The following is a 23,573-nucleotide window of genomic DNA, read 5'->3' as shown; positions in this document are numbered from 1 at the left end:
AGGAATCAGAGGACTTCAAATTTCCACAAAATAATTTCACAACAAATCTCTCTGTGAGAAATTCTTTCTTTTTTCTTAATAGACTAACAAGAAGGCTCATTGAACATATCAGATTGATTACCAAACTGCTTTCAGAAATATGAAGTCCTTAGATTTGAGTGTTGTAAAAATAAATTTCAGTACAAGGGCATACATATAGAGTTTAAAGTATAATAAATTTGATGAAAAAAGACTCAAAGTGAGAAATACAGGTAGTATGTTATTAAGCAATAGGAGCTTCTTATATTCCAACCACAAATAAAAGATTTTGGATATATACTGCTTTCCTTTTCTGTAATATGCTGGTAGGATCTTACATTATCGAAAAGTATATAGCCTTGCCGTGAAGGCTAGGTATATCACTGCCTTAGTCTGTTTGAGCTGCTATAACAAAATACCACAGCTTATAAAGAACAGAAGTTGTTTGGGGAAGGCCATCTTCTGGGTCACAGACTTCTCATTGTGTCCTTACATGGTGGACAGGGCAAGGGACCTATGTAGGATCTCTTTCATAAGAGCTAATCCCATTCACGAGGGTTCCACTCTTATGACGTATCACCTCCCAAAGGCCCCACCTAACAATACCATCACTTTCAGGGGTTAGAATTTCAACATATGAGTTTGGGGGGGATGCAAATGTTTACACCATAGCGATCCCACATTGCAGATGTGTACACGCAGTCCACAAAAAGCAAAAACTAGGGAATGATTACAGGATTGTAACCAGTGCTGACTAAAATTCCAAAATCTGTCCCCATAGCATCCTGCCATAGACCCAAGGAGGTAGAAAGTCTTCAGAAAATGAATTGTATTCATCTTTGCACCTTCCATACTTAAAAGCACTGCAGGGATCCCTAGGTGTTCAATAGGTAACAGAACTAAACTGAACTTTATGTTCTGCAGGGCATAGTGAGCTCAGATCATAGTGATGTGCAAATGCTAATGTTTGTATAACACTTCACGGGCCCCAAAACATTTTGTTATTTATGGTCCGACTTACTAGAACGACTTCTTCCGTGAAGTCTGTAAAAATGGAACTCTTATTAGCTCTACTTCCAGATGAAGAATTGAGGCTTAAGGGTTTTAATCAGCCTGCCCAAGGGCACACTGATGACATCACTGCCACGAACTTGGTATCAATGGCAGATTGAAGACTCTCATCTTCTATCCCTAACTCCAGTGCTCCATGAGTGACATCATGCTACCAACTGAATTTTTCATGTTAAAAAACTTTTTTATTTTTGCTCAATAGTAGGGGTTTCATGATCTGAATCATAATGTCACCCTTTATCATCTCTCCTTTCTTTTCAACTTTGTGCAGGTAGCCTGAGGTCCATGGTGGATGTGTGAATTGGACTTACAACTCCCGATGACAAAATTCCCTGGGCCGTGCATGAAACTGTGTTTATACATAACAATCTCATCAGGGGGTTATAAGGCCTAATTAATTACTGTTTGTAAAGCAGCCTGAGATGTGAAGATGAAAGGTTTTACCAGAATGCACAGTATCGGTGGCAGTATAAGCATGGTGTGCACAGAACTAACAAAAATGACAGATAGCCAGTGAGGCAGAAAGAGTCAGCGGGAGGGTTTCATTAGTGGAGCACTTGCATACCCCTGTGATTCCTGGGGGCTGCAGGTTCAAATCCCAGCAGATAAACCTCAGTCTCTTCATTCTCTGGCTGTAGTCAGGGGAGTGGACCATAACCATGATCGGCCTCAGCGGTAGCTTGGTTTGACCTTGGAGCTGGATTGCATATGTCTTTCATGTTAAGAGGCTGTGTTTACAGCAGACAGTTCAATGAGGTGATAGTTCCCTGGTCACCTTCATGTACAAGACCATACCTGGAGCTGTCCCTTACATTTTAATAGGGATTTGCACTCCCCTGGAAAGAATATTTAAACCATTCTTTGGAATTGTGATGGAGCCGAAGGTTGAGGTCAGATCTGGCTTCCAATTCCTTCTACTTGCTAGTTGGATTAATTTAACATCTTGAGTCCTCATTTCCCTCATCTAAAAAATGGTTTGTTGCCAATGGGAGATTTAAATGAGCACTTATTAGGGTTTCTGGAACATTGTGACCACTCCACAAATGAGAGCTTTAATCAATCAGAAGAAAGATCTCACACAGCACCTCCCAATACCTTTGTTTAGGAAATGAGAAACCACAGAGAGGGAAAACGGTTTAAGGAGGCAGAGACAAGTCTAAAAAACAGATAAGCATAACTCTCAGTCCATGCTTTACTTCCTACACTGAAAACTCCACCACACCTTGAGAGGAAGTAAGTTCCTATCACTCTAAGACCTTAGAAAGAGCTTGAATTACTTTGTTTTACTATACTGGGGATTTTTTTTTTTTTTTTGATTGAGAACCAGCTTTAAACGTACCTTGGGTTGGAGACAGAGAGATCAGAGTTCAAAACTCACTCTACTTATCACTGTGTGATTTTGGGCTATGTCAGGGCCTTGAGTTTCCTCTTCTGTAAGAATCGGGATCATATATTGTTATTGACTGAATGCTTGTGTCTGCCAACCTCCCCCCCCTCCCATCCATATGTTGAAGCCCTCACTCCTAATGTGATGATATTAGGAAGTGGGCTTTTGGGAGGTGATTGGGATTAGATGAGGCCATGAGGGTGGGGTCCTCATGATGGGATTGATATCCTTACAAGAAGAGGAAGAGATTGGTTCTCCCTCTCCCTCCACCACGTGAAGATGCACCAAGAAAGTAGTCATCTGCAAGCCAAGAAGACAGCTCTCACCAGAACCCAACTATGCTGGCACCCTGATCTTGGACTTCAGCCTCCAAATCTGTGCAAAATAAATTTCTATTGTTTAAGCCTCCAAGTGTATGTTTTTTTGTTATAGCAGCCTGAGCTGACCAAGACATATGTATATGTATATCTATAGTTATACCTATTTCTATAGACAGATATGTAATAATATCATTTTGAGGCGAAAAGGAGGCCAAACACTTAACCCAGTGCTGACGTGAAGGAGGTAATCAATAAACACTAGTTCTCATCTCCTCTTTTGTTTTACTGTAAAAGTTAGTAATTTAGCTTTAAGTTTCTTGTTGGTTGAATGACCTTCTTGGTTCTCAAACAACAGATTTGGATGCTTGACAATCATTCCAGAAGCTCAGGTGTTTTGAGATAAGGAGGGAAATCTCCAGATTGAAAATGTATTTATATCTGCAATTCCATTATTATTGTTACTAATCTACATTCAGAGTGACTGATAGGGAGACAAAAGCTCCAGTATGTTAGCAGGACTGTGATCTATTGGTATCTTCCCTTCAGCAGGCCCTGGAGTATGTTGTCATTCAGTAAACATTGCCTTTATTCCTTGGAAAAAATGGCAAGAGACTGCAGCTTCCTCTATCGGGCAATCTGTAACAGCAGGAGGGGTTAATGTATTTCACAACAAATTCTGATTTGTGAAATATGCTTAGCAATTTATGAATATGGATATGATTTCTGCAAACAAAAAGTCATATGGCTCTCAACTGGAGGAGACAACTTTTAAGAATAGAATGCCATGGCAAGGCCTAAGGTGAGGAAAGAAGCTCAAGAGGACAGGCGTTCAAAGGGTCCAAGAGGAAGTACATATTGGCAAACCCTGATAAAGATCAATAGAAAGGCAGGAAGCAGAAGGTGTCCTCATGTCGGAGAAAGACTGGCCAAAGGAAGTGTGGGAGGCAAACCAAGGGGGATCCGAGGAGGTGAGAAAGGTAGAGCTGGAGCCCAAAGTAGTTAGGGAAGAGAAGAAAGAAAAAACAGGTCAAGGCCACCTTGAAGTATCAGTGTCTTCAGAGAGAATGGAAAAAAAAAATAATGTTCATAATGGATTGAGAAAAAACTTGTGAAAGTCTTTCCTGTGGCATTTAAACCAATAAATATGTATAACTCTTATGGGCTGTATGGTGTGTGGTATGTGGAAACAGCTATTTTTGGTGTATTCTATTAAAGAATACTCAGTAGAATGTAGTCAGGCATCCTATAGGACTGATCTGAGGACCAAGGTTAAAGAATTTCTCAAGTGCTTGGAAGTTTGATTTAAAGTCTAAGACTTGATGCTTGGATTGATCTTTAGATACTAAAAAAATTTTCCACATGGTTTGATTGGCTCATTCAGACACTAAAATAACATAGTGGGAGTGAAAAAGGAAAGAAGATTGGCATTTCATGAAGCCTTATTATGGCCTAGGCCCTTTACACAATCATTGAGCTCATATTTCCCAAAATGTTGTATCCTTATCTCATTTGATTTCCTACCCAAAAGGAGAGGGCATGATTCTGTGGCACCTATTATGTTATTTCTAACTTATTTATATCCATTCTGATAATAGAACCCCAAGTCACTCCTTTCTTACTCTTAATTCATCTGGGTAATATGGAAATAACTTCATCTTAAGCCCCAGGGGTGGAGTACATTTAAACAAAGCATGATATCCATCTGACTATAATCATTATTGGTTAGTTCAGAGATGAATAAAGGGCCCAATTCTGTATGCATAGAATAAAAATGCTGAACAATAATCAGAACTCAAGAATAAACAGGGACCCAGTTTTAATGATTACATTGGATCTTCTGAATATAGCCCTTCCCAAAGACGTTTTAGTTATAAAAGCAAATATATTCTCAGTCTGTCTCCTAGTCTCTCTCTCTCTCTCCGTTTTGAATTGGGCTCCAAAACTTGTATGCAACAGCTCTGACTACCACAGATTTCATGACCAATATTTTGGGAGACCTTGAATCCTACATATCCTTTCTGGAGATTCATACAGCACATTGACACATAAAAGTTTTATAAACCTCTACCTTAAACTAAACTGTTTAATTTTGTTTAATCCAGCAATTCCCAAACATATTTGATCATGCCATGTTCCTTTTTCTTTCCCAGGATATCTATTTATATGCTCTGTGATTAACATTTTACGAAACATTCTTAAGCATCTGCTGATCTAAACGAATGCTTATAAGGATCTTACTGGGAAGTTATTATTATTTATCTTTTCGTACAAGTAAATCAAGGCTTAAAGAGGTGGCTTACTTTATCTAGGTCTCAGATTAAATGACAAAGTTGGGAGATGGGGTAGAAACCCATGTCTACCAATTCTAAAGATCTTGGCTCAGATCCTTGAGACTGAAGAGAACCCAAGAAAAAAGTAAGAAACTAGAGACCAAGCCTCATCTATTTATAGCTTCTAGAAATTCATCAGAGACTATTTGCCAAGGTTTCTGCAGAACTAGTACCAAATATCCAATTCCCACTGAAGCTAAGCCCTGTGAACTCACAGAAGATCTGCTTTCATTTAATATTCATCAGATACATTTTGACAACATCTGGCCATGTCCTGGCACCTGCTTTCCAGAAGTTTAAGCTTTAGCTTTTTTGACATCACTCAACAAACAGGTAAAGAAGTTGGGATTTAAATTGAGATGTCTGAAAAGAATGCAGGTGCTTTTAACAACTCTGGTCTATTTTGTTCTTGCAAGTGAGATAAGAAATATATGGCTATAACTTTTGTCCAATGAAGCATGTGAAAGGTCTTCATTGAAGATGGTCAAAAGACGTGCAGAGGAAGAGTTCACAGGAGTAGGTGCTCAGTCTAGGCTGAAAATGATGAGGGATAATTTCAGATGGAGGTGGCTTTTGAGTTGGGTGTTAAGAAATGGGTAGAATTTTGACAGATGGACAGCATCAGGGAGGAACATTTCAGAGCCTGTGAGATCATCTCCATACACTGATTTATTTCTCTCGGGGAATGAACACACTGACATCAGTTTTGCAATCTGTCAGGTTGTCAGTTAACTGGTAAGTACCTTTTTCTAAAAGAATAGCTAGCAGAGACTAATGTTCAGATATGCTCTTGACGTGGCTTCTCAGTCAACCTATCCTTGACCCAAGGACTTCTACAATTCTAGAAGACAGAAGATTTGCAGACGTAAAATTATAGAAAAACACCCATTTTGAATGTTCCTGTGAGTCGGAGGGACATGCCCTGGAGGAGGATCTTCTGGAAAATGAGAGACTCCCAAATTGTTTAGAGAATGATCCCTAACTCTGAGCTTTATTTAGCTCAGCAAACACCCAAATGAATATGAGAATTAGACTTTCATATTAGAATGTAGGTGTAGGTGTTTTCATAATAATAGTTAATATTTATGAGTCAGCTATATTGTGCAGATGACATCCACTCATTATCCAATAAATCTCGTGAAACACATGCCACTATCATCCTCCATTTTCAAAATAAGTAAATTAAACTTCAGAGACTAATTGCCATACCCAAAGTCATACCAGTAAATGTAGATCTTGGATTTGAACTCAGGGTCTCAAATCCAGAGGCCTTGTTTTGAATTTTTATGCTTTGTTTCTTTCTAGATGCCTCCTCCTCTTCATATGCTGCTGTAGCTGATTGGCACAAAGACTTCCAGCCCCCCAGTGACCCAAACTTTCCAACTAGAATTTACGCTGAGTAAAGTAAAGTAAAGCAAATCCTGTCTGTTATTTCAAATGACACTGGAGGTAGGAATGACATAGGAGTTAGGAATTAACAAAAAGTCAGGTTTATAGGACTTTTAAAAAATAAATAGAACTGTACTAAATACGGGTATAGCCTATGGCCATTTAAAGAGTGTATAGAAACAATCAAAGGCAGTTGCTTGAATTGGGTTGACAAATTGCTACCCTAGCCAGGCCCATGAAAGACCTGCTTTAATAATGAAATGGTTTATAATCATCTTGTAGATTCATTGAAGCTGTACCTTCCTTGAGGGTTAGATTCCAAAGTCAGTGGTCAAGGCAAAAATTGCGTATGCTCTAAATTACTCTTGAAAATGCCTCAAATAATAACAATTGCAACCAATAAATATATAGCACCTACTATGTGCCAAATACCATATATATATAAATGCATTCAATCCTCAGAACAATCTTATGAGGAAATCTCCAATTATCATCCCCATTTTATAGATGAGAAAACTGTGTCACAGACAGATTAAGTCATTTGCCTGGTTTCCTACTATTAATAAGTGGTCGTTCTGGGAGTTAAAACTAATCAGCCTGGCTCCAGAAACTGTGTTCTTACTTACTATGCTCTACTGCTTATTATCCATAAAACGCAACGTAATTCCTTATCTTCAGTGACTGACTTAGTTTAAGGACTATAGTGAATAACTTTCTTTAAATACAGGAAACACGCTCATCACGGCAGGATGCTCACAGCATGATGAAAGAACAGCTGATTCAGATGTCTCTCCGTGATGCAAGAAGAGCTGATGTACTCCGGAGCACACACACATCTAATGGACTGTTGAGAAAATTTCCCACATTAAATTCATTTTTATATTCGCTCTCTGTTTCTGTCTCTCTCGCGCGCTTTCTCATAAAGTTGGCATTTGAGTAAATTTAAAGTGTTTACTTTTACACTTGTTTCTGCAGAGAGGGCTCATCAACCTCTTTATGCCACCATCACTGAAAATCCCTCCAAATAGAATGTGTTTAGAATGCAACTGCCCTTGATTTTGTGAATTATTCACCTCTTACTGGAAACTAATAATAAACTGATTCCAAAATTCTTCATAAAGCATTCATTTTTCTCCTTAGTTTGAACACCTTGGCTTTATCTATGAATATGTTTAGCTTCCCCATGGAAGCACTGGAGTTCCTGACCCACTCTCTCCAAAATGCAAATTAATGAAGTCTGAATTAGTGAATTAACTTTACTCATATCTCCTGAATCAATTCATCAACTATCTGCAGCTTGCTTTCCACTGAAGTGGGTGCAGCTGGTGATAAAATAGATCCATATGACAGTCCTTGCCCTTAAGGAGAAGCAAGTTTTATAAACACGGATTAATTAGTGAATAACAAAATACAGACATTTTATGATACCGAATTTGCCATGCATAATACGGATAATTTATCAGAAAGGAGGGCATCATCCATTAAATTTTACAGGAAATTCTCTTTAGAGGAGGCAAGAAATGGAGCAAAGAAAACACCAACATTTTCTGAATATTTACAATAGTAGTAACAATAGTAGCAGTAATGAAAATAAATTTTACTGAGCACTTATTTGCTCTAGATTCTCTGCCAGCTGCTTTATCTACATAATCTTTTATACTCCTAATAATTATGCAATTTTGATGTTACTATCCAATTCTGCAGATGAGTAAACTGTGTCTAAACATATTTTGGATGTAAACCCAGCAACACCTCTTCCCTCTGCCTCCTATTGCCCCTGCTTCTCAGTCAGCCTTGTGCCAGCTCAAAAGATGATGCTTTATTCGCATTGCCCTTATGAGATGCACTATCTCATTTGTTTCTTCTATATATCTTTTAAAATAGGTAGAAAAAGTAATATTAGTTGTATTTTGTAGATGAGGAAGAATAACCATGAGAAAGGATATATGAATTGCCCGAATTCATGTTCACTCATTCAAAAATATTTTGTGCCAGGTACTGTAAGGGAAGCTAGGACTATGAGGTCAGCATGTGTATGATTCCTGCACTTTCAGAGCTCAGTCTTATGAGACATTATGTCATCACTGAAGTACATATACAATGGCAAGCTGGGATAACTGCCATACAGGAAAGTTGAGCATGCCAGCACGGACAGTACAGGGACTAACCTGCTCTGAGAAACTAAGGAAGATGCTCCTGGCGGAAGGACCTGTAAGTTGGTACCTGCAGGAGGAGTATAGAGTGAATTACTTGGAAGTGGGCAAAATATGCATCCCACAAGTAGGCTGAGGCAGAGAGAAGAATAGGTTCCCCAAACAGACAGAAGGCAAATATTTTTGTGCTCAGAGGGCACAGGGCAGTATTGCAGAGGCTAAACAGACAGACAGAACCAGATCACGCAGAGTCCTGTGAGCTGTGTTAAGGCATTTGCTTTTTACTGTACAGAAGTGGGAAGACCGACCAGTTTTAAGCAGAGTGACTTTTGCATTTTAAACAGATCCTCCTGGCTACAGAGTGGAGAACATATTAAATGAGAGCTAGAGATAGGAAGATTGGGAAGGAGGCTCTTCCACGTGGTGGTGGGGCAGGGGGGACGTGAGGGCAGGGTGTGGTGGCCTGAACTAGGTAGCGTCAAAGAGATTGAAGAGAAGTCGGTGGATTTCAATTTAAGACATAAAATTTAACATAACTTGAAGATTGATTGACTTGAGGGTTGAGGAGAGGCTAAAGAAATGGCAGAGCCAGTCATCTGGGATCCAAGTCTAGGACTCCACACAATGTGACAATGGCTGCTGGAGCCAGGGGCTTGTTCTTAATTTAGATCTTAACTATATCTGGGCAATGAGCAGTGAGCATCGGGACTAGGGATACAGAAACTGGGTAGGAAATGAGGCCACTTCCCAAGTTCTGCTGTGGTACTTTGGATGCTGGACTTGTGGGAATCCATGGGGGAGCTGTGTGTAGGTGAGTGTGTGAGTGTGTGAGTGTGTGAGAGAGGGAGACAGAGAGTTAACTTTTCTCTCCTGTCCCAGTTTCTATGAGCTGCTCTGTCTTTTGTGCTCTTTGCCAAGAGGAAAGAAAACAGATTGTTCTTGCTCAGAGCATTCAGCTGACTCAACTGGTGCCAAACCAAAAAAAGCCCTAAGAACATAATAATAATTGCTCATGTGTACACAGCACTTTACAGTTTACAAAGGGCTCCACATTACACTTATAAAGCTGTAAACCCTGTGAGGCAAGCATCCTACTATTAATTTTACTTCAATTCTAAAGATAAAAAGAATGGTCTGAGAGGTTAAATGATGGGCTTAAGCCTCACAGAATATTTGCATCATCCTGATCTGACTCCACCTAGAGTTCTCCTTCCACTGGCTTTATCAGGCTTGAGTTCATCATGAAGGGGCCATCAAAGATATGAAGGACTGTGTATAGTCCTTCCCAATTTACAAAGCCCTTTCACACTGGGAATTTCACTTTAATCATCACAACAGGACTCAAGTTATCATGCTCTTTTCAGACAAGAAAACAGAGGGTCACAGGTGCCCAAGGTCAAACAGCTAGCAAGTGGGAGAGTTGGGAATTGAACCCAGTTCTTCTTTTACTGCCCTTTACCTCCTCCCAGGATTATTGTTAAACTAAGGGGTATGGGACCTCAGGTTCAGATAGAGAGATTTAAATAATGCAAATACGATATGTGTTGAGGATGCTCTCACCTACAAATCTCGAGTCCAGGTTAAAGCTCTCAACTGAATGAGGCCAGGTTGGCAGCAGTGAGGGGTGGTTGGGTAAGGAGCAGCTGTCGTTGCAATCTCCTAATTGGAAATAATTGGGAGTCTGTCTCAAACCACAGAGCCCTGATTTAGCCAACTCAGCCTCAACCAGGAAGCATCTGCTGCCATCTCCAATGGCAACAGTTCAATCCCCACTCCAGCACACCGTTCTTCCCTGCCAACTGGCAGGCAGCTACCACTCAAAGCCTGCAGGCTTCTAGATCCAGCCCTGAGGGCCTGGGAAGAATCAAGTTAGGTCAAATTCCCCAGGTAGGATAAGGTGAAGAGGTGGAAAAGGGAAAATATGTAGCACGCTGCTAGAGACTCTCTTTTGGGAAAAGGGAACTAGCGTTTCTGAGGATGTGCCAGGCACTGTGCTGGGAGAATCATACATGCAAATTTATTTCATAACCCAATGAAGCAGGGGATAATGCCATTTGCAAGAGGAAGAAATAGACCCAGAGAGGTTCTAATGCTTTTCCAAAGTCACAGAGCTAGTGACTTGTGGAGCTAGGATTAGATCTCCAGTTTCTCTGGTGCTGAGGCTGTGCTCTTCTCGCATTTCCATTCTTCATATTTTATCATCTCTATTGTTTTAAGAGTGTCTATTGGGAGTATTCCTAGTCTTATTTCTGTCTCTATCTCAAGGCAAAGATCAAGAGTAACCTCCTCCTTGAAGCTCTTCCTTTTGCTTCAGGTATGGGCAGTGAGTAAAGTCTCAAAACTAAGAAAGCTGGGAGAAGACTTTGGAAAAGAAACCCACGGTTGCTGAGCAGCAAATAATGCTTGTTTTTATATCACCTTGCTTGTCAGACGCTGGAAAGAGACTTCTGTTTATTATGTTAATGAATCCTCTGTGATTCTCCATTGCTTATGTATAATTAAAATGGCCTTTTTAAAAATACCTCCTCCTAGAGTTTGGGAAAACGAATGTGTTTGTTTGGATTGGTAATAACTAATAACAGAAAATATGGCAACTGCTTCCAAAAGAACCGGAAGAAATGAGTCACCTGATGGCACAAGGAAGATATCAAAAAAGAATCCAAAGCATTGTAGGAGGTATATGGTGTCAGGGTAAGGCAGGCGAAGGTCCCATGCTCTTCCAATCAGCAGACTATGAGGTGTTCCCAGTGCCACATTTTGGGAAAAACATTGGCAATTGAATCAGGTCCAAACAAGAGTGGAAAAGGGCTGGAATGAACCCATACAGGGCTTGCTAAGACAGATGAACTCCTCCAGACTTCATTTGAAAAATGAACAGATTCCCAGCAATTGATGTTTCTCAGTTTTACTTCTTTACTTGCTAGTTGTTTGTTATTTGTTTGTTAGTTTAATGAGCATGGGATGGAGTAATGGATCATGAATCACTCTGAGGATCTCTGCATCAGATATATATTGGTCACCTGCCATGTGCCTGATGCAATTCCTGAGGCTTGGACGATATCAATAAACATGGTCCTTGGTTTCATGGCGCTTACATTTTAGTTGTGTGGGATGAAATAAGCAAGTAAAGTAACATATGGAGGAGATAATTTCAGATTGTGGTAGCGAATATTAAGAAAACAAAACAGAATAATGAAGGAAATATGATAAACAATAGTTGAGAAAGTCAATAGTTTGGGTGCAAAGAAGGTGATATTTAAATTAAGATGAGAATGACCAGAAGGAACCAGACAGGCACAGATCTGGGGCGGGGCAGGGCAGTTCAGGCAGAAGAAACAAGAAGTACAAGTTTTCCAAGCAGGAATCAGTTTGGTGTGTTATTGGAATAGAAAGAAGGTTAGAGTAGCTGTGTTTTAGTGCGTAAGGGAGAGAGTGGCAGGAGATGAGGTTAGAAAATAAGCAGAGGTCAGATCATGTAGGGCCTAGTAATGAGAATGGATTTTATTCCAAGTGTCACAGGAGGAAGTTTTTGGAGGGTATTCTGTAAAGGACTGGCATGATCTTTATGTAGTGAGAAATATGGACCCTATCGGTAACACAATGTGCATAATCACAAAATTGATTACTGTTTTAGAAGCTCCCAGCTCTCCCTAAATCCCGTCCATGTTCCCCCTCAACTTCATAGAATTCCAAGGTTCCTTCTAGTTCTTAGATGGCATGAACATATTTGAAGGAATTAGGATGGCCCACTGAATAATGATAATTAACAACAATCTTTGATAATGTAAAGAATGCTGAGCAAAAGAGAGTTTGGATTTATCACATAGGATGTGGCAGCTTGAACTTCAGGCTCCAGTTTCTCACCCCTGCTGCTTCCCCCACACCCCACACCCGTTGCAGCATTATTGCGTTGAGAATTTACTGCTGGGTGGTAAGACAAAAGTCCTAACAAGGGCCAACGTTTATAAGTGAGGGAGGGAGGACAGAGCCCATTTTATTCAAGTCCTAACATTCTTACCTCTCTTACTTGAAACATTGCCAAATGCCTGTTTACTATTTATTTGTGAATATATTTTATTTCTTCAACTTTAATTTGAGTGCCTAGATGGCTGTATCCCTGCCTAGTTTATGTTTAGATGGGGTCTTGCCTCCCCCACTAGCCTGAAAACATCTGAAGTAAGGACTATGTCTTCTTGTTTGTTATATCCAACATAGTGCCTGTGTTATGAGCTAAAGTTTGTACCCCCAAAATTTAAATGTTGAAGTCCTAAGCCCCAGTACCTCAGAACGTGATTATATTTGGAGATAGCTCTTTTAAAGGGGTAATTAAGATAAAATGAGGTCAGACGGATGGCCCTAATCCTATAAGAAGAGGAGGTTAGATAACAGACATGAGAGCGCCCAGAGGAAAGACCGTGTGAGGACACAGGATGGCCGTCTGTAACCCAAGGATTAGGCATGAGAAGAAACCAACCATGCTGACACCTTGATCTTGGGTTTCAAGCATTCATAACTGTGAGAAAATAAATTTCTGTTGTTTAAGCCACCCAGTCTGTAGTAAATTTGTTATGGTGGCCCTAGCAAACTAACCCAGTCTGCCAAAGTACATGTGATTTTTTTGCCTCCCCTACTATATTGTGAGTACCTCAAGGGAAGCAGCTGTTAAGGTTTATGCCCGAGGTTCCCAGAACTAGGCTTAGTACCAGGTGGTTGAGTCAAAGATGAATAAAAATGGCAGGCCCAGAGAGCTTAAGTGGTTTCCCAAGTTCACTCTGTACCAACACAAGAGCCTGACTCTTCTCTGCTCTGATTTGGAGAAATGGCAAAGAAATGATCATGAGAGAAGGATTCAAGGTAACAGGCCTGAGGGTTTAGGAAGCACTGTGAACAGTTACTAGGAGAAGCTTGAGTCTCTTCAAGGGGACAAGTGATTAGAGAGCCACACCCAAGCTCCTATAGGCTGAAACGTGCATGCTTGAGAGTGACTGCCTGGTCCCCAACATAGCAGATAGATGGGGACAGTTCTGCCCCTCTCTCCACACCAGGCCTGCACTCTCCACCCACTTCCTAGCTTTCTCCAAAGTCGGGAAGAGTTGTTCATCTGATTGGTCAAGTCTGAGTCACTAATTGAGCTATGAGAAACAGTAGACAGGCTTAAAAAGCAGGGACCAGGTAATAGCATCTTTTTTATATGCCCTTTACTTCCTCAAGAGGCAGAAAGCACAAGCTGAACCAGCCACGTCTTTCTCCCCCAGGTAGGCTCGAGAATGCTAACTCAAGCTAGATTTAAGGAGCAGGAGGATGGCTACTTAAGCTTTGAAGCTGTACATCAACTCCATTCCAGCTTTTCACCAGAGGGTGCCACATGATGTTGTCAGTGACTAGCATACGTATTCACACAAAGTGGGGAATTTGATTCTCCCAGTGTCCCCTGTTTATCTTCAAAATATAGTGGGTGGGATAGGGACATAGTCCAGGTCCCTGTCTGTATAAACCCTCTCTTTAGCTACCCTATCACCTTGCAGCCCCAAATCTTCTCACCATCACCCGAGCTCTGTAAGGTTTGCACAGAGACAGTTGGGCTGCACGTCTGTGGGCGGTTTAAGAGCCTGTGAATTTCGCAGATCCTGGCTCTTATATCATCAATTATTCTGGTCGTTCATGTGGGCCTGCGTGGGCTGCATCGTGTGATTTCTGGTTCTCGCCCTGCAGGAACTCTTAGCAGCTTGACCTTTTGAGTCACTTCTTCACTGAATTGCTTTTCTTAATTCGTAATGCCTCCCCCCACCACCTTTCTCTTCTTGGGACCCATTTTGACTGGCACACTGATTGCTAACTTGCACAGTTACATTCTCAGGTTCCCTTTCTCCCTCTCAAGTGTGAAGTTCATCGCCTGAAAAAACAAATCAAGTGTGACCTTTCCCCTTTTAGCTTCCTAATCATTTTGAAGCACTGATTTATTTCCCAAAATAATGAGGACAGTGCAATGTTCTAAAAGGGTAATGAAAAAAGAAAAACTTTTCTTGCTTTGAACATTGAATTCACTTTCACTTTTAAAATTAAAAATATATATATACATATATACACACATATGTATATATCTTGCATAAAGAAGAGTTCATAATAGAAAAACTAGTTACTAGAGATAAAACAAAATAAAATAAAATATATAAATGTATATATAGATATAGATGCAATTTTATTCCACAGTCTACTGGCAGAACTAGCCTCCTGAGGTCAGCTGCTCTGAAGCATTCTGTTCCCATTCTAATAAAGATCCAGTGGCATTTATGCAGGGATGTGCTCCCAGGTAATTCTGCTGCTGCTGCTTCATTTCTATAGTTCCCTGAAGCCAGAATAATGTCAACTTCTCTAAAAGCTGGAATCTAGTAAAAGTAGGGTTGCTATGTACCCCTTCTCCCCAAATCATGGAGGAGTAACCACTGAAATCATAATATGGAGCAGGTCCTGTGAAATGCACTGGGTGCTATTCCTATATACATTTGGGGGAATCACCCTCTGTGTTAGGGTGTCATGTGGTCTGGCCCATGCTCTTCTTCCCCCACCAATAAAGTCTTTGCCAAATCATGGAATTAAACATCTGCATCTATACTTAATGAGGATTGTCATCCTTTCTTTACCTGCTAGTTTCTCTGTTGAAATATACAAAAATCAAATAATAATGAAATGCATTAAAATATTGTTTATCTCCCAAGACCCTTTAAGTGTGTGACACAGTGAAATTTATATTTATATCTTTTCTATAAGCTCACTTCCTTTGCTAATGTCCTGTTCACGCCAGTAATATTTTAATTTACAAATATTTGGAACTTTTCTACATATCTTAAAGTTATTGATTTCTAATAGAATTCCATTTGATTAGAGGTTATATTCTGTAATATACCTATTTTTTTTTAAGTTTATTGAGATCTACTTAAGAGACCAGCATATGGCCTATCTTGGTGAACATTCTATATACATCAGAAAAGTTTGTACGTTCTGTCATTTCTGGGTGTAGTGTGGAATAATTGTCACTTATGTCAGTATGGTTGATAGTGTTATTTTTAGCTGTATCCTTACTGACTTTCTGTTTAGTTATCTACCAATTATTGAAGAAGGATGTTAAAATCTTCAATTTTGCTTGTGCATATATCTTTTTACTTTAATTCTATCAATTTTGCTTCATGTATTTTAGAATCTTCACTGATGAGTGTGGACTTTATATCTTTTTCCCTTTAATTCTGTCAATTTTGCTTTATATAATTTGAAGTTCTGTTATTAAGCATATATGCATTTATAACACTATTTCTTCCTAATGAATTGACCCTTTTTCAGTATTAATTTTGTTCTTTACCTCTGGCTATACTGCTTGCTTTCGTTTAGAAACCCATTTAGTAATAATTATTTCAGGTAAGGATTACCAATGGATGCAAAAACCGCAGGCAAAAGTTGATGAGAAACAGGATAGTTACATGGTCTCAAAAAATCTTGCAATAAGATACTTACTAATGACAAATGCAAAAATAGCAACTTTAGAGAAGAAACCTGGCAGACACTCCTTTAATCAAATGATCAAAGTAATCACCAGAAACAGGAAAAATAGACATCATTTTCTTCCCAATATTTTGCAGAGAAAAAGACACAATATCACTCCCAAGGTACTCCTGCCAAAAAACGTATAACCTGAGCTTGATCATGAGGAAACATCAGGCAGGCCCCGTTTGAGGAACATTCTTCCAAAGAAGGCCTGTGATTTTCCAAAATCTCAAGGTCATAAAGGACAGAGGCTGAGGAGCCACTCCACATTAAAGGAATGTAAAGGGACGTAACTAAGTGCAACATTTCATCCTGGATTAAATTCTGAACTCGAAGAAAAATTATCTTTGCTATAAAAATGATTGGGAAAAATTAAATAGGATCTGTAGATTAGATAATACTGTGGTAGTAATGTTAATTTTCTGATTTTGATCATTGTATTCGTGCTTATGTAAGAGAATGTCCTGGTTTGGGGGAAAATACACAAAGAAATATTTAAGTGTAAAAGAGAATTATGTGTGCACCATACTTGCAAGTGATGCCGGAAAAAGAGATCAGCAGTCTTGGGGGGGATGGCTGTGTGTGCAGATAAAGAGAGAAAGGGGAGAGAAGGGGGAAGAAGAGAAAGAGAGATAGGAACAGAGAGTGAGACAGAGAAATGTGGCAAAACTTTAACTTTTGGAGAATCTGGGTGCAGATTATATAGAGATTCTTTAAACTCTTTTGCAATTTTTCTGTACGTCTGAAATAACTTTAAAATTAAAAAAAAAAAACTCCTTGTCTTGAAGTCTATTTTGTCTGATATTAATATAGTCACTTCAACTTTCTTAATCTTAATGTTTGCATGGTATTTTTCATTTCATCCTTTAACTTTCAAACTGTCTGTGATTTCATATTTAAAGCACCACACAATTGCACTGCATCTTGCTTTTTTATTTAGTTTAACAATCTCAGCCTTTTAATTGTAATGTTGAGTTCATTTAGATTTAATATTATTATTCATATACTTGGATTTAGGTCTACAATTTTTTTATTACTTTGCTATTTGTCCTTTCCTGCTTTCATTTGAGTTAATCAAATATTTTCTAGCATTTAATTTTAATTCCTCTATTGGCTTTTCAGCTATACTTCTTCATTTTTTTTAAATGGTTGCCTTTGGGATTCCAATATACATCCTTAAGTTGTTAGAGTTGACTTAGAGTTAATGTCACTATTTCCAGTAAAGTGAAAGAATCTTGCAACGGTAGAGTTTTTTTTTACGGTACCACATATATGTCTGTGATATTTATGTAGTATTATAATTTTTGCTCTAAATAGTTATATGCACTTTAAATATATTAAGAAAATAAAACGTTGCCATGTTTATCCTATGCTTATCACTCCTGGTACTTGTTATCTCTTTCCGTAGATCTGTCAATTTCCTGTAGCATAATGAACATCCTTCAGCATTTCTTGTAATGCCAGCCTCCTGGAGACAAATTACCTCAATTTTTAAAAATCTAAAAATGTATTAATTTTACATTCATCCTTCATGGATATTTTGGCTGGATGTGCACTTTAGGTTGACAGTTTCCCATCCTCAAATGCCAGCACTTTAAAGATGTCATTTGATTGTCTTTTGTCCTCCATTGATTCTGATGAGAAATCAGCTATCATTTATATCCTTGTTTTATTGTATGTGATGTGTCATTTTCTTTGGAGTCATTCAATATTTTCTTTTAATTTTTGGTTGTTTGACTATAATATCCCTAGATGTCACTTTCTTTGCTTTTATCCTTTTGGTGGCTTGTTTTTTTATTTTCCTTTTGGATGTTATTGGATCTGTAAGGTTATGTTTTCTACCAAATTTGGGGAAAATTTCACCATTATTTCTTCAATTGTTTTTCTGTCCCATTCTCTCTCCTCTGTTTCTGAGACTCCAATTATATGGATGTTGCAGTGCTTAATATTGTCCTACAAGTCATTGAAGCTTTGCTATTTGTTTTCTGTCTTTTTATTTTCTCTGTGCTTTGTTTGGATTGTTTCTATTATTATGTCTTCAAGTTCACTGATCTCTTTTGCTGCTGTCTCCAATCTGCTATTACACCAAATCAGTGAATTTTTCACTTTCGATATTATATTTTTTGTTTCTAAAATTTCCATTTGGTTCTTCTTTATAGTTTCCATTTGTCTGCTGGAGATGCACTTATTATAACCATACATTCTTTTAAGTCCTTGAATATTTACAATAACTGCTTTAAAGTCCCATTTTGCTAACTTCAATAGCTGGGTTATTTCTGCGTCAGTTTTCATTTTTGGGGTCACATTTTCCAGCTTCTTTACATAAGTAGTAATATTTTTATTATCATTATATACTGGGTAATATGGATACTAGACTATTAAGACTCTATATTTTGGTGTCTTCCTTTAGAGAGCGCTAAGATGCATTTTTCTTTTTCAGAAAGGCAACTGATTTGCTATAGAAAAATTCCATCTGCAGCATCCCTGTGAATTTGCCACTCAGCATTTGCTTGAGCATCTCTTGCAATGGTTAGCTCACTACCTCCTTAAAGAAGTCTAACTCTATTAAAAACTCTGACAGCTCTGACTATTTAAAAATGTCTTCCTTTGTGTTTAACTATCATGTGCTGTCTTTGTAATCTCACCCAAAAAGTCACAGAGACAAATCTGTTGCCTTTTTAAATCATAGCCAAGATTTTCTGGGAGAGACTTTCATAGCTTTCATCAGATCCTCAAAGGTCTCAGTGATGTTAAGCTCTTCATAGTATGTAGTTAGAATCCTCTCTCTTCTCTGGATTATTTGAGATGCTATAAATAGGGCTGGAGAGGGAAGACTCTGAAGCCTCATTGTTCGTGTCTAAATTGTAGCTCTGCTGCATGACTTTGGACAAATCACTTAACTTCTCTGTGTCTTAGTTCTCTCGCCTATAGAATAAGGATAATAATGTGAATTGTCTACCTATTAGACTGTTGTGAAGATCTAATCAATTGATACATGTAAAAATAATTAACTATGCCTGGCATATAGTAAGTGTTTGATAAAGATCTTCTATTATTATAGAATCAAACTTCCTTTGGAACCATTCTGGTTTATCAACATAAGTGGATTGCCTATAATCTACCTCAATGTGAAATTCTTTTCTCACTTGCTACTGAGAACAAGCAGATGGTCCATATTTTAAGGTGAAATCTAGGGCAATAACTGAGATGGGAGAAGGTTGTGGTGGAGGGGGTAGATGGGGCAGGAGCAGAAGGCTTCACAATAACCTGTGAAAATGCAAAGATCAAAACAAATGTTGGTCTCCAGGGGGTTCCAGATTGGGCTGCATCATAATCATTTGAGGAGTGTTTAAAAACTTTCCATTTCTGAGTCCCGTTTCAGACCTGCCAAGTTGGGATCCCTGGGGTTGGCCATGAGAATCTGCATTCCTTTGACCAGCTCCCTAACCATCCCCTCTCCCCCACCATCCCCGAGGTGATTCTGAAACATCCTGGTGACTAAAGTCCATGAAGCACTGTTCAGGACACTGTGGGAAGATTATTCTTAGGGACCACATTGCCATGAGCATAAGTGACTCTAAGGAAGACAGTGGTCAGCAGCTCCCTTGTCTTACTGAAGGGTACATGGAGAATGCAAATGAAAAGTGGTTTGACTCTATTCACCCTGATAAAAAGTAGAAAGGTCAGGCCAAAAACTTATGTCTACTGACTTCACAGCTGGTGCTTTCTCCGGCACACTTATCTAATAATTATTTCAGTCAACTTAGAGACTAGGCCTCTATCATCTGCTTCAAATGCTATTCTGACAAATGATCCATCTTGATTTTGTTCTTTATAAAAGTCATTATCATCTCAGTTTATCTCTCTTTAAAATTGGTACAGTCCTGACCTTAAAGAATTAGGATGCTGTGAAGTTTAATTAATGTCGGTGGAGTCCTCAGATGCCTCCAGATGAAAGGTGCTATATTGATGCAAAGTATTACTATTATGACAATTTACCAGTTGCCAGGCTCAGGTCACCTGCTGGGCTGTGCATTATGTTGCATTTGAAAGAACAAGGCAGAAAAGCAAGCCCTTCAGCTGCTGCTTAGAAATCCAGCCTGACCTTAGGTTTGCCCATTCCTTACACCTGAGCATCAAACCCATCTCAGATCCCAGAGGGGATTCAGGGATTCCTACAGCTCCTAGAGAAAGCTTATTGAAAAGCAATGGGATAAAGAGGAATATGCTTTGGCTTCAGAGGCGAACGATTATGAGCTGGGATCCTGGACCTCCCACTTACTAACTAACTACTGGAAACTCTTTTCACCTCCTCTTAGTGTAATTGGGATAACGCCTAACTTTGATGGAGTTGTTTAAAGGAGTAGGTGAGGTAATGTATGCAAACTACTTTATACAGCACACAATACTTAGTAAAAGCTGCCTGAATGATGGATTCCAGAGAAAGAAACAGATACAAATATCCAGGAGAGAGAATATTGATAAGAGAGAAGAATACCATACTAGACCATACCCACTCTGTAAGGATTATATAGCTACATCAAAACAATTAAGAAAATAATATTTAGCTAATGATATTTTGAGACGAAATAAAAGCAGGTAGATGTTTATGAACTTATTCTGTTCTTATAGCAACACCCTGACAGGTGACCTCCACTGTGTTCATTTGGGGTATATGGTAATTGAAACTCACAGATAGACTCTAGGTCATGCAAGTCATCAAGGGTGAAGATGTTCCATAACCAGTGTTCTCTTTGCCATGTGACAGCATCTCTCTTATCCACATGGTGGACAGAAGGTGTGATTAATTGTCAAGAGTTTGTTTTTGTTTTTAATCCCAACATATGGTTTTGTACTTGGCAAAGTTACTTTTGAGAATCTTAAGAAATAAAACGTGTCATTTTAACATCTCAATTAATTTTACTCTTTTCTTTTATTCTCACAACAACTCTGTGAGAGAATTAGAGTGGGCATAATTATTCCCATTTTATTGGCATGGAAACTGAGGCCCAGAGAGCATTAAGACCAAGAGAGTAACCAATTAACATTCTATATATATAGAAATCGAATGCTTCTTGGGGGTTTACACAAATTCTGGCTCCCTGTTTTATTCTTCATCATATCACAATCTTAAGGCAGCATTCCCTAAAGGTTGTATATTGAGCAAGGCATAGATGTGAAAACAAACTCTATTCTTTATCCCCCAAGGGTGGAAGCAGTCACCTTCCACCTAAACTGAAAGAGGCTCTGGCAGATAAATACTTTCTCTCACAACAGTCTCTGGAGCTCCCACGTGGGATATTTTGTGCTCAAGATATTCAACCTTCAGTTCTCCTGGTCTCCTGTGCTGTCCCTGAGCAGCAGTAACATAATGTCTTCTGGGGTAAATAACAGCCTCCCTCACTGTGCCCCCTCAGAAACAGGAATGGCCCAAGAGGTTCTGAGAGGGCTGGATCCTGGAGGGTAGACACAGCTGAGCCTGAGTTTCACCGAGGTCTAGGATTTTATTCTACTTTCCTCCATCCCGATTAATTTCATAGCTAATGACTCTCCAGTCTTTGTGATGTATGATGCTCTGTCAGGGACAAAAAAAATTAAACTTTTACTAATTAAATAGAACATCTTCATGTGATGAAAGGTTTTGCAAACGAATGTAACTCACATGGAATTATGTTGGCAGGAGCGTCTCAAGGAAAAATCTTCTAAAGACCAGGGAGCAGCAAGAGGGAGACCTAGTGGAGGAGAGAGAGAGAGAGATTTTAAAAAGGCAGAGAGAGAAGAGAATGGCATATGTATATTGGGAGAAATAAAAAGAGATACAGACTCAGCTTGAGACAGAGACTCAAGGACAAAAAGACTAAAGGGAAGAAATATAGACAAACTCAGACATTATTTTATTATTTTAGTGAGTGGACTCATGGAGGTATTCAATAATATTCTGCAGACATTTTGAGTACTTATTTCAAATAATGATATCTGCCGGACATCTGTTTATTCAAGAAGTGTATATATTTAGCACCTTCTCTGTGTAAGTTATGTCAGATCCTGTAGATACAATAAGGAAAACATTCAAACCTCCTTGCTGAAGTCTAATTAGAAAGAAATTCATTAAACAAATAAGAATAGAAATAAATATCCAATTGTGATGTTGCAGTTACAGTGATGGGTAAACCCATCAGTGTAGAAAGGCATGTTTAACAACTAAAATATATTAAAGTATGATATTAGAAAGGACTAACAGAAGTGTAAAATCTATTTTTCTCATCATAGTCTTACGTTCAGAGAAGTGGAGGGGTTTAACCAAGGTCACAGATTAAAATGTTTCTAGAACTGATATCAATGACCTAAGTGGGATTTAAATAAATTACACATATTTAATTAGAAATTAAACAATTGTGAAATAGTTGAAACATATGGAAATTGTTTATAGAGAAATTGATACAATAACCATCCATGTGCCCACCACTGACTACCATAATTGTAACTCTAAATTTCAACCACTTAGAAAGGAAAACGTAAACTGAGGGCCTTCCATGTCAGATCCCTCACTTGCACTATTACCTGTGATCTTGACACTCTAGGGTGCAAATATCACACCTGTTTTACAGATGAGGTAACTGAGATTCAAACGATTGGGGAACTTTCCCAAGTGTGAAAAGCTTATAACTGGTACAGTCAAAAATTTCCACCCAGGCCTATTTAATTCCTTGCCCTTTCTGACATGCTACATGGCTCAAGTACAAAAGATAGAGAAAGGATCAAGAATTGCCAATACTCTGAAATTTGGAAATGGGTCACCAAAATACTTCGCCTTTCTCTTCTATCCCCCTCCTCCTCCTCCTCTTCTTCTTCTTCTTCTTCTTTTTTTTTTTTTGGCTATGTGATTAGGAGATTTATTTTTGTCCCTTAAGGATTATTCACATGTTCACTCCCACCTCATCTCAGGTCTAAGGAACGTTGGCAGAAAAAGCAGCACACCTGTTCCTCTTTTTCCATATCTTCCCTTCCTATTCACATCAGCATCTGAAGCTGCCATACTTTGTTAACTCATTGCATGATCCCTAACTGAAGGCAATATGCTGCTAAATCACAGCTGTTCCTATGGTGACAATGATGTCATAAGGTGACAATAAATGTTCAAGTGAGTGTGATGATGAATTCTTTTTAATCTAAGATATGAACTTTGCAACAAAATAGAATGCTAGATGTTAAAGCAGAAAAGAAACGAGTTATGCAGAAAACCAGCATTGGCGCATATTTTTCTTCTTAGTAATCACGTTGGACTTGACAACCTCCATATGGTCTTTTCCTGCTCTAAGACTTTACAATTATGGGAAAAGATGAATAATTACTTCTCTCAGAAAGGAGA

At 38.8% G+C, this 23,573-nt stretch overlaps 1 long non-coding RNA gene across 3 annotated transcripts in view; it reads right to left on the bottom strand.

Annotated features, from left to right (window-relative positions):
* Window positions 1–23,271, bottom strand: part of LOC138920817 (uncharacterized) — a 30,918-nt gene extending 7,647 nt beyond the window's left edge. The window contains exons 1-3 of one of the 3 annotated variants that reach the window (XR_011432685.1): window positions 23,140–23,271; window positions 21,867–21,936; window positions 21,282–21,779 (exon numbers count right to left, since the gene is read on the bottom strand). This is a non-coding gene — a long non-coding RNA (uncharacterized lncRNA). Of the gene's footprint in view, window positions 1–21,281; window positions 21,780–21,866; window positions 21,937–23,139 lie in introns of those variants that run through there. The other 2 variants (XR_011432683.1, XR_011432684.1) reach the window with 2 other exon arrangements.
* Between the last annotated feature and the right edge of the window lie 302 nt (window positions 23,272–23,573).

This window comes from Equus caballus, chromosome 25, assembly GCF_041296265.1.
Source record: "Equus caballus isolate H_3958 breed thoroughbred chromosome 25, TB-T2T, whole genome shotgun sequence".
Lineage (NCBI taxonomy): Eukaryota > Metazoa > Chordata > Mammalia > Perissodactyla > Equidae > Equus > Equus caballus.
Note: the sequence above shows the minus strand (reverse complement) of the source record. Positions and strands in the feature narration are given on the sequence as shown.